This window comes from Macaca mulatta, chromosome 13 (assembly GCF_049350105.2).
Source record: "Macaca mulatta isolate MMU2019108-1 chromosome 13, T2T-MMU8v2.0, whole genome shotgun sequence".
NCBI classification, from domain to species: domain Eukaryota; kingdom Metazoa; phylum Chordata; class Mammalia; order Primates; family Cercopithecidae; genus Macaca; species Macaca mulatta.
In genome coordinates this window covers 112,811,040-112,819,530 of record NC_133418.1, presented here as the reverse complement: position 1 = coordinate 112,819,530, position 8,491 = coordinate 112,811,040, and the positions used below count along the sequence as shown (strand labels likewise).

The following is an 8,491-nucleotide window of genomic DNA, read 5'->3' as shown; positions in this document are numbered from 1 at the left end:
GTTGAAAACAGAATTCTTGCCCCCATTGAATTATCTTGTCATGCTTGTTGAAAATCAATTGATATAAGTATTATTCACTTCCTTTTTTTTTTTTTTTAAATTTATTTTTTTGAGACGGAGTCTAGCTCTGTCGCCCAGGCTGGAGTGCAGTGGTGATCTCGGCTCACTGCAAGCTCCACCTCCTGGATTCACACCATTCTCTTGCCTCAGTCTCCCGAGTAGCTGGGACTACCGGCGCCCACCACCACGCCCGGCTAATTTTTTGTATTTTCGGTAGAGACAGGGTTTCACCGTGTTAGCCAGGATGGTCTCGATCTCCTGACCTCGTGATCCACCCACCTTGGCCTCCCAAAGTGCTGGGATTACAGGTGTGAGCCATCACGCCCGGCCTATTCCCTTCCATTTTAATAGCTGGCCTTAATATTCCCATTCATGATCTTATATCTTATCCCATTCAAGGTAGTACCACTGGCTTACCCTTGTATAAACCGATCAAAGAGAGCCTGTCTAAAAGTTTGAGTGTATTTATTTTTAAACTTGGAGAAGGGAAAGTCTAGGCAGCATAGAAAACCCAGAAGCTATAAAAGAAAAGATATATACATATAACTATATACAAATTTTGCATTTCTGTTTGGCACAGAAGAGTTCAAAGGAAAACAAACAAATCTGGGGAACGGATCTGCAACAAATATGACAAATGAAAGGCTAGTTTTCTTCATCTTTAAAGAGCCCACCAATAAGACATTTATAAATTAATAGAAAAGCCAATAAAGAATATGAACAAGTACATTTAAAAGGTGTTCAATACATCTCTTAGTTAAGGAGATGCAAATAAAAATTATGAATTACCGTGTTTTTTTCTTAGGAAGGTAAACATTAAAACACTAGCTCATGGGAAGTGCTGCTAGTGACTGGCTGATGGGGTGGAGAACAGATACTCTCACAAATTATGGGAGTGCAGGTTGTTGCTACTATTATGGATTGTAATTTGCCAATGTCTGCTAAAACACAAATTGCTCATATTTTGATCTACAAATTTCATTGCTATGAATACTTGCTAGAGTGAAGAGAAAAAAAAAAAAAAAAGGAAAACAAGCTTGGAAGCAGCCTAAATGTTTAATCAGGAATACTAAACAGTCATCAAGTAGCTTCGTATATCTTAATATGGAAAAACCCCTAAAAATATTTTCAGGGCAAGATTCACAATACTGTAAAATGCACACAATATGGACCAAATTGTATAATTTCCCCCCAACACAAATCAGAGCTTCCACAAAACCATGTGTTTCAGAAACACAGACCAGGAAGTGAAATCTCATCATACACACATTTAAAACATGTAAATATAAAATAAAATGTATAAAAACACAATGTAAAGGTAAACATGCCAAGTGAAAATTAAAAATTATAAGTGCATTCACATGTGTTAGCATAACATTAAGTCTAAGCATAGTGTATGTTGTTGCTATTCTTAAAAGGATGCATTAAGCACCTGATAATAGTGATTATCGTTTGGGGGAGGGACCAGGAAGGGAAAGATGCATGTACTTTTCATTTTATAACATTGCACACCACTGAGCAGCCTCATCCAGTGCAGGGTAGTATTTTTACTTTAAAAAATGTGGTCAATTGGAGCCGGGCGTGGTGGCTCACACCTGTAATCCCAGCACTTTGGGAGGCCAAGGTGGGTGGATCACAAAGTCAGGAGATCGAGACCATCCTGGCTAAGATGGTGAAACCCCATCTCTACTAAAAATACAAAAAAATTAGCTGGGTGAGGTGGCGGGTGCCTGTAGTCCCAGCTACTCAGGAGGCTGAGACAGGAGAATGGCGTGAACCTGGGAGGCGGAGCTTGCAGTTAGCCGAGATTGTGCCACTGCACTCCAGCCTGGGCGACAGAGCGAGACTCCATCTCAAAAAAAAAAAAAAAAAAACCAAATATATATATATATACACCATATATATATATGTATGGTCAATTGGTATCATTTGAATAATGGGATTATGAGCCAATGTTTTCTGGCTTTCTAGAGCTCTGTATTAAAAACAAGTTATAGTTTGTTTTTTAAATTAACATTCTTAAAATAACTACCAGTTGCACTTTACCAACTGCAGTCAAATTTCTAAAGCTTGTTAGGTGATGGGGCTGCTAGAAGCCATGTGCTTATGACAGAATGCTGACATTCATCATCTGCTTCTTTTAAAATAATTTTGGTAAACTATTCCTAACATAAAATGTACAATTTAACCAATTTTAAGTGTGCCACTCAGTGGCATTACATACATTTACATTGTTGTTCAACCATCATCATCCATCTCCACAAGTCTTTTCATCATCGCAGACTGATACCCTGTTCCCATTTAATAAGAGTTCCTCATTCCTCACTCCAACTCCAGGCAACCACCATTCTACTCTTCTTGTCTATGAATTTGGCTGCTCTAGGTGACTTATATCAGTGCAGTCATACCATATTTGTCCTTCTGGGTCTGGTTTACTCCACTTTATATAATGTCCTCAAGGTTCATCTGTGTTGTGGTATGTCAGAGTTTCTTTCCCTTTGAAGACTGAATAATATTCCATTGTATGTATGTGGCGCGTTTTGTTTCTCTGTTGATCCATTGATGAACATTTGAGTTGCTTCCACCTGTTGGCTATTGTGAATAATTCCGCCATGCATATGGATGCACAAGTGTCTGTGTGAGACCCTGCTTTCAATTCTTTTGGAAATATGCCCAGAAGTGGAATTTCTAGATCATATGGAAATTCCATATTTAATCTTTTGAGAAACCGCCATACTGTTTTCCACAAATGGCTGCACCATTTAACTCTCCTACCAGCAATGCACAAGAGTCCCAACTTCTCCACAGCCTTGCCAATGGTTATTTTATATGTGTGTGTGTGTGTGTGTGTGTGTGTGTGTATTTTCTGATAGTGACCATTCACATGAGTGCAAGGTGGATCTCATTGTGGCTTTTATTTGCACTTTTATCTGCTCATTCTTACAGCAAACATGCACTGCCAGCTCACAGGTGCCAAGACCTGGGACACGCACTAGTGCCCAGAGGGCCCCTGCTGTCATCGCCCTCAGAGTGGGGTGGGGGGATTGATAAGCAAATGCAAGCTGGCATTACCCCTCCTGGCAGGCAGTGAGGGGTGGCCTGCATGTGGCACTGTGGGGACTCTGGGGTGGTATGATGCTCCTTTGCTGGGTCATCTCCAGGGCTTCCTAGTAGGCTAGAGACAGTGAGTTCCAAATGCTTAGGAAAAAATTATAGAATAACACTTCACAAAATATTATAGAATAACACTTAACAGTGAGAAATTTCTATTCGTTTACTTATTGTTCTCCCTGCAAGCTAGGAAAAGACAAGCATTCTTTGATTTTGGTGTTAGAACGCAGGGTTCTTTGGAACATGTTCCAAGCACCACAGGCTTAAATGAAACATGTATTTCCACGGAGATGAAAGAAAAGGGAGGGTAAAATATCTCCTATGCAATTGCTTTCTGTGCAGCCCAGGCTGTGAGGAGGAACAGTTTAGGCAACAGCAACCCCAGCCCCTGGCATTTGCAGAGGGCATTTAACTCTTCAAAGCACTGCCTTATAATCAAAGGAGGTGGTGTCCATGCTGAGACAAGGTTATCACTTTTTTTCCCTGGTCTATAATTACTCATGTGCTTCATGCACCTGGTGGAAATTATATTTAACAGTATATGCAAATGATTATTTCCTGAATGAATTTACATTTTCTTAGCTACTTTCTACTGTTCCCTTAACGTGGGCTTTATTAACCACTTTTTGTACGTTTTTTGTTGATGTTAGCTTCTTAGCTAGTAACGTTCTCATTTGAAGCTATCTTGGAGGTAGGACATAAAATGTATATATGTCTGTAAGTATAATGTTCTTGAAAAATCAATTATTAAAAAACAAAACAAAAAAGATTTTATAGCCAGAGTAGTGGAAGCCTAAGCTGGTATTTCTTTATAATGTCATTGGTTGATAGGTATTATACAAGTAATTGCTACATTTAAAAACTTGATGAGATTTAGTGTTTACTCCTGCTGAGTGAATTTTTTTCAGGATAACAAGCATTCTTCCTGGACTCTAAGTCATAGGTCAAAAAGCGGCTCTTAGATTCATGTATTTACTCTTTCTGGAAGCTTCTGCCTCCATTGTGCAGTTGTAAAAGTGTCCTGGTTTTTTTTAGGGGGAAAGGGAATGGGGTGTGATGCTTTAATAGGGGAAAAGGTTTCTCTTACTCCATCAAGACACAGGAGGTCCCAGAATGGTGCGAGCTTTGGCAGCTTGACTGGTTTCTTCAGGCCATGGGAAGACGATAGAGCAGCAATGCTCTGGGACCTGATGTGCCCAGAGAGGCTCCCAGAACACTACATCCACTGGAGGATCTTTTTGGTTTTTGGTTCATTCAAGAAATATAAGTTTATTCTCTCTATTATGGGTTGACTTCTGTCCCACCAAAAGTATGTTGGAGTCCTAGCCCCAGGTGCCTGTGAATGTGACCTGATTTAGAAATTGGGTCTTTGCAGGTATAATCAATTAAGATGATGTCATATGAAATCAGAATGAGCCCTAATTCCATATTAGACCGCTGCCCCTCTAAGAAGAGGAGAAAAGACACAAACCCAGACTCAGAGCAGACATCACGCGAAGATGGAGGGAGAGGTGGGAGTGATATGTCCATGAGCTAAGGAGCATCAAGGATTTATGGTAAACCCCCCAGAAGCCAGGAGAGAGGCAGGGCATGGATTCTCCCTCAAAGCCCACAGCAGTAACCAAGGCTGAAGACACCTGGATTTTAGGCTTCTAATTTCCAGGACTGAGAGAGAATAAATGTCTGCTGTGTATCACCATCAGGTCTGTGGTGATTTGCTATGGTGGCCCCAGGAAACTCAGATAATGTCCAATATCCCAGATGCCACCTGGCACCGAGAAGCGTTAGGTAAAGGGGACAGTGCCTTTGCCCTGAAGAGGCAAAGACATGGATGGAGAGACAGATGCAGAGAATGGAGGCAGTGGGTCCCATGTGGAGGATGGTAGGCTTTGGAGTCAGACTGAAGCAACTTCCAGTTGGGAGCTTATTTTCTTAAACTTTCTGGAGTTTGGGGTTTTTCCTTTTTACAGTGCAGAGCACCAGTGTCCTTCTATGGGATTCTGGTGGAAGAGTGAACACAGGTGTGGAGTTGAATGAGTTTGACCAGGGCCTAGCCCGCCAAAGGCCCCCAGCTAACACTTGCTATGGAAGGCCTGCACACACCCTCCTCACTCAGGTCATCCGTTTAGAGTCAGTCTCTGTTCTTTCAAATTCACTTTGGTAATTTTTGTCCTTGCATAGTGTTTATTTAAGGAACCATTCGGTTGGTTGAAACCTCACAGCATTTAGGTTTTGGCTCAATGCATTGGAACAATCTAGAAGGTATTTATAGCTAAAAACGTTTGTGCACCCCAAACCACATTATTTTACATCTCCTAACACTTGAGCGAGCTCTGGTTTGGTTTGGATCTTTAAACCTTCCTGTGGTGTGGAGGAGAGTGAATTTTCCAACATCCCTCTCTCATCTCTGTAGATATCTTGGTCCTACCCCATCCAGTCGGCCCGAGCTGTGGTCTTCATCAGGTGACGCACTGGGCAGACCCTGATTATAATAACGTGGGTAGATGCTGTGTGAGGAGACTTGACGGCCATTGTTGGCAGATATTGGGCAAGACACTTTAATAGCTCACAACCTGCCTTTCTCTGGACTCACTTCAAGTCCCTTAACAGATACCTTCTATGGAAAAAAATTGTTTTTCATTTTTGGGTCTTGGCAAGACAGAAACACAGAAAAAAGCATTTCTTCTGTTTCTTCTATACACCTGTGTGGGAACGAGCCAGGATTTATGAAGTTTGTCCTTTTTGAAAAACTCATTTTATTCCTAGCCAATACCATGACCTTAACGTGCATTCCAGCAATATCTCCAAAGACAGCAGAGGGAGTGGGCCACAGGGGCATCAGTGCTGCCTCGTCGGGGACTGAAGTCAGGCCGGAGCAGACAGTGGAGAAGGAAATATTTGGAGAAATAAGAACAGTGTTTTTATTCTTTTGTTGCCAGAAAGCCAAAACCAAAGCTGGAATTTTGTGGTTCCAGCACTTTTTGTGCCTCCCAGTCATTTTTCACAGATGGTTCTGGTTTAAGGAGAAGGCACTTCATCCACCAGAGGGAAAGATGCCCAGCGAATGTGCCCAAGCTGCCCATTCTCATGCCTTGGTTTACTCCGCAGCTGGAGAAGATGAGAGCTGAGAGAAGATGGCTCGAAAGCCACCAGCGAAGATGCAAAAAGGGGGCAATAAAATTACTCTGCGACACTGAAACTTGAACTTTCCTTTACGTGATGTCACCTTGGGAACACTAGCTGCAGAGTCAGTCACACGTTTCCTGGAGCCCACCTCCTACAAAGCTGACGCTCACGTTTGGGCCGTTCTCAGTTCGCTTCTTTCTTTTCATTTGCTTCTGAGCAGCTTGGTGCCTTGCCAGGCATCAAGACCTGAAGATAAAGTGGGGCATGGCAAAGGTGGAGGCGGCTTCACCTCTTCCCTTCACTCCTGAGTGGGTGAAGCCTTTCCTGACCACGTGTCTCTTCAGCAGCCCCTTGTCACACCCAGTCTTTTGCCCCTTCTCACCCCTCATCACCTCTCCTTGAAATCTCCCACCTTCCTACCTCTCTCTCTCCCACCAAGTGAGGTGGCTGGGTGGGTCAGGAAAGCTGGGCTACCCCCTCGTACATCATCGCAGCTCCCCTTTCTCCACCGACCCAGCACTATGGAAGGAAGCCCACGTCTTTCTCGGCATACTCCTCTGCGATGCCTGGGCCATTTTCTTTCTTTGTCTTGTGTTTACTGACTTATTGGCTTTATCAGCAAGTTTCTCCTCCCTTTTTAGCATCCAGCACAGTTGTCCCCTCCTCTAGGAGGGCCTTTTCTTTCATTCCTCATAGTGTTGGTACCATTCCATTATGACAGCTCTGAACACTTTTAGGTTCTAGTTATTCACGTAAAGTTTGGACTGTGGATTTCACTCTGGGGAAGAAGCGTGCTACTTAGTGCTGCATTCCCAATGGCTAGTCATACCTGGTGCATAAAAAGGAGTCAATAGCTGGTTCTTACAGCCTCATAGGTAAACTTCCAGATTAGAGACTTTCTTCTGACATATCCAATTATGTATATGGCTGTAACTTTCAGGCGTGTGTCACCTGACCTAGTGTAGCGTATCTCATTGAATTCAAAATGGAGAAAAAATGGCATATATCCCACTTAGACAGCGATTTGCAATTCACATTATACTTTCCTGAATGCTTTGATTTGGGGCCTTATCCATGGGAAACAGGAAGGGCAAACACTCAACCCATGAAATGAATATTGTCATCCCCATTTTACAGATGAGAAATCTGAGACTCACAGCAGTTTGTTGACTTCTTCCTGGTTACAAAGAGAGTAAATTCAGAGCTGGGCCTTGTACCCGGGCCATCTGAATCCCAGCTCAAATTTTTTTTAACAACATTGTATTGTTGTTGTTAGAAAAGCATAACAATCATTTTGTGGGTTTTATAAAATAAAAGAAAACCACAACCCGCCATGATAACAACCATAACAAAGCCCTTGAACCCTTCAGGGCAGATGCTATCTATATTTATGGGTGTAGCATGTGCTGAAATGCCACTGGTGTGTGAGCAATGCCCAAACCCTGAGTACACAGGACCGGTTGTGTTGGGCAAACATCGTCACAGCTCATCAAGCTCAAAGATTTGCAAACATAAAACATTTTCCAAGACTTGTCTCCATGAATGAGTGAGCCAAGCCCCTGGGGTGTGGCTATGTTACTCCATCAAAACAAACCCCAAAACAGACCTTGGTGGGGTTTCAGATCTTCTATTTGGAATAAAGGTATGAGTCATGATTATGTGGTCCAGGTGTGCAAGTGCAGGCCAGACCTTCCTTCAGAGCCAGGCTGGGCTGATTGACTCCAGCATTCCTCTTCTACAGGCCCTTCCAGGTTCGCTTTGGGCAGAGATGCAGGGGAGGCTATAAAAGCCAAATTCTCCATTCAGGCAGTCTACGGTTTATTAAGTGGGTTTAGATGATGTCTCAATACTTACGAGTGAGATCTTTTGGATCCTAAGGGGATCTTGGCCCTCTGTGGGTCCTTTACAATAAGGCTCAGGGAGGGTCACTCTATGTCTAATTGAGCCAGTGAACCCAAAGCAACATGTTTGCATTGGAGAAACTAATCAGTGGCACCTGTACCTGGTCCCTGCTCATGTCTGGGCTGCCCAATTCTCCTCTCCCTTTTCCCCAGCTCAGGCCCTATCAGTTTCCTCCTTCCTTCTTGAACCATGTCATGTGACTTCTCCTTGGACAAACCCCAATGGCTGGCCCAGCTCCCTGACTCTACCCTGCCTCTTAAAACACCAGCTGAACTGAATGATCTAAGCACAG

The 8,491-nt window shown here is 43.0% G+C and overlaps 1 non-coding gene across 1 annotated transcript; it reads right to left on the bottom strand.

The window, feature by feature from the left end:
- Positions 1-1,257: 1,257 nt before the first annotated feature.
- On the bottom strand, positions 1,258-1,327 carry LOC114672009 (small nucleolar RNA SNORD18). Its single transcript, XR_003722212.1, has one exon. It is a non-coding gene; the product is annotated as a small nucleolar RNA SNORD18 (small nucleolar RNA).
- Between the last annotated feature and the right edge of the window lie 7,164 nt (positions 1,328-8,491).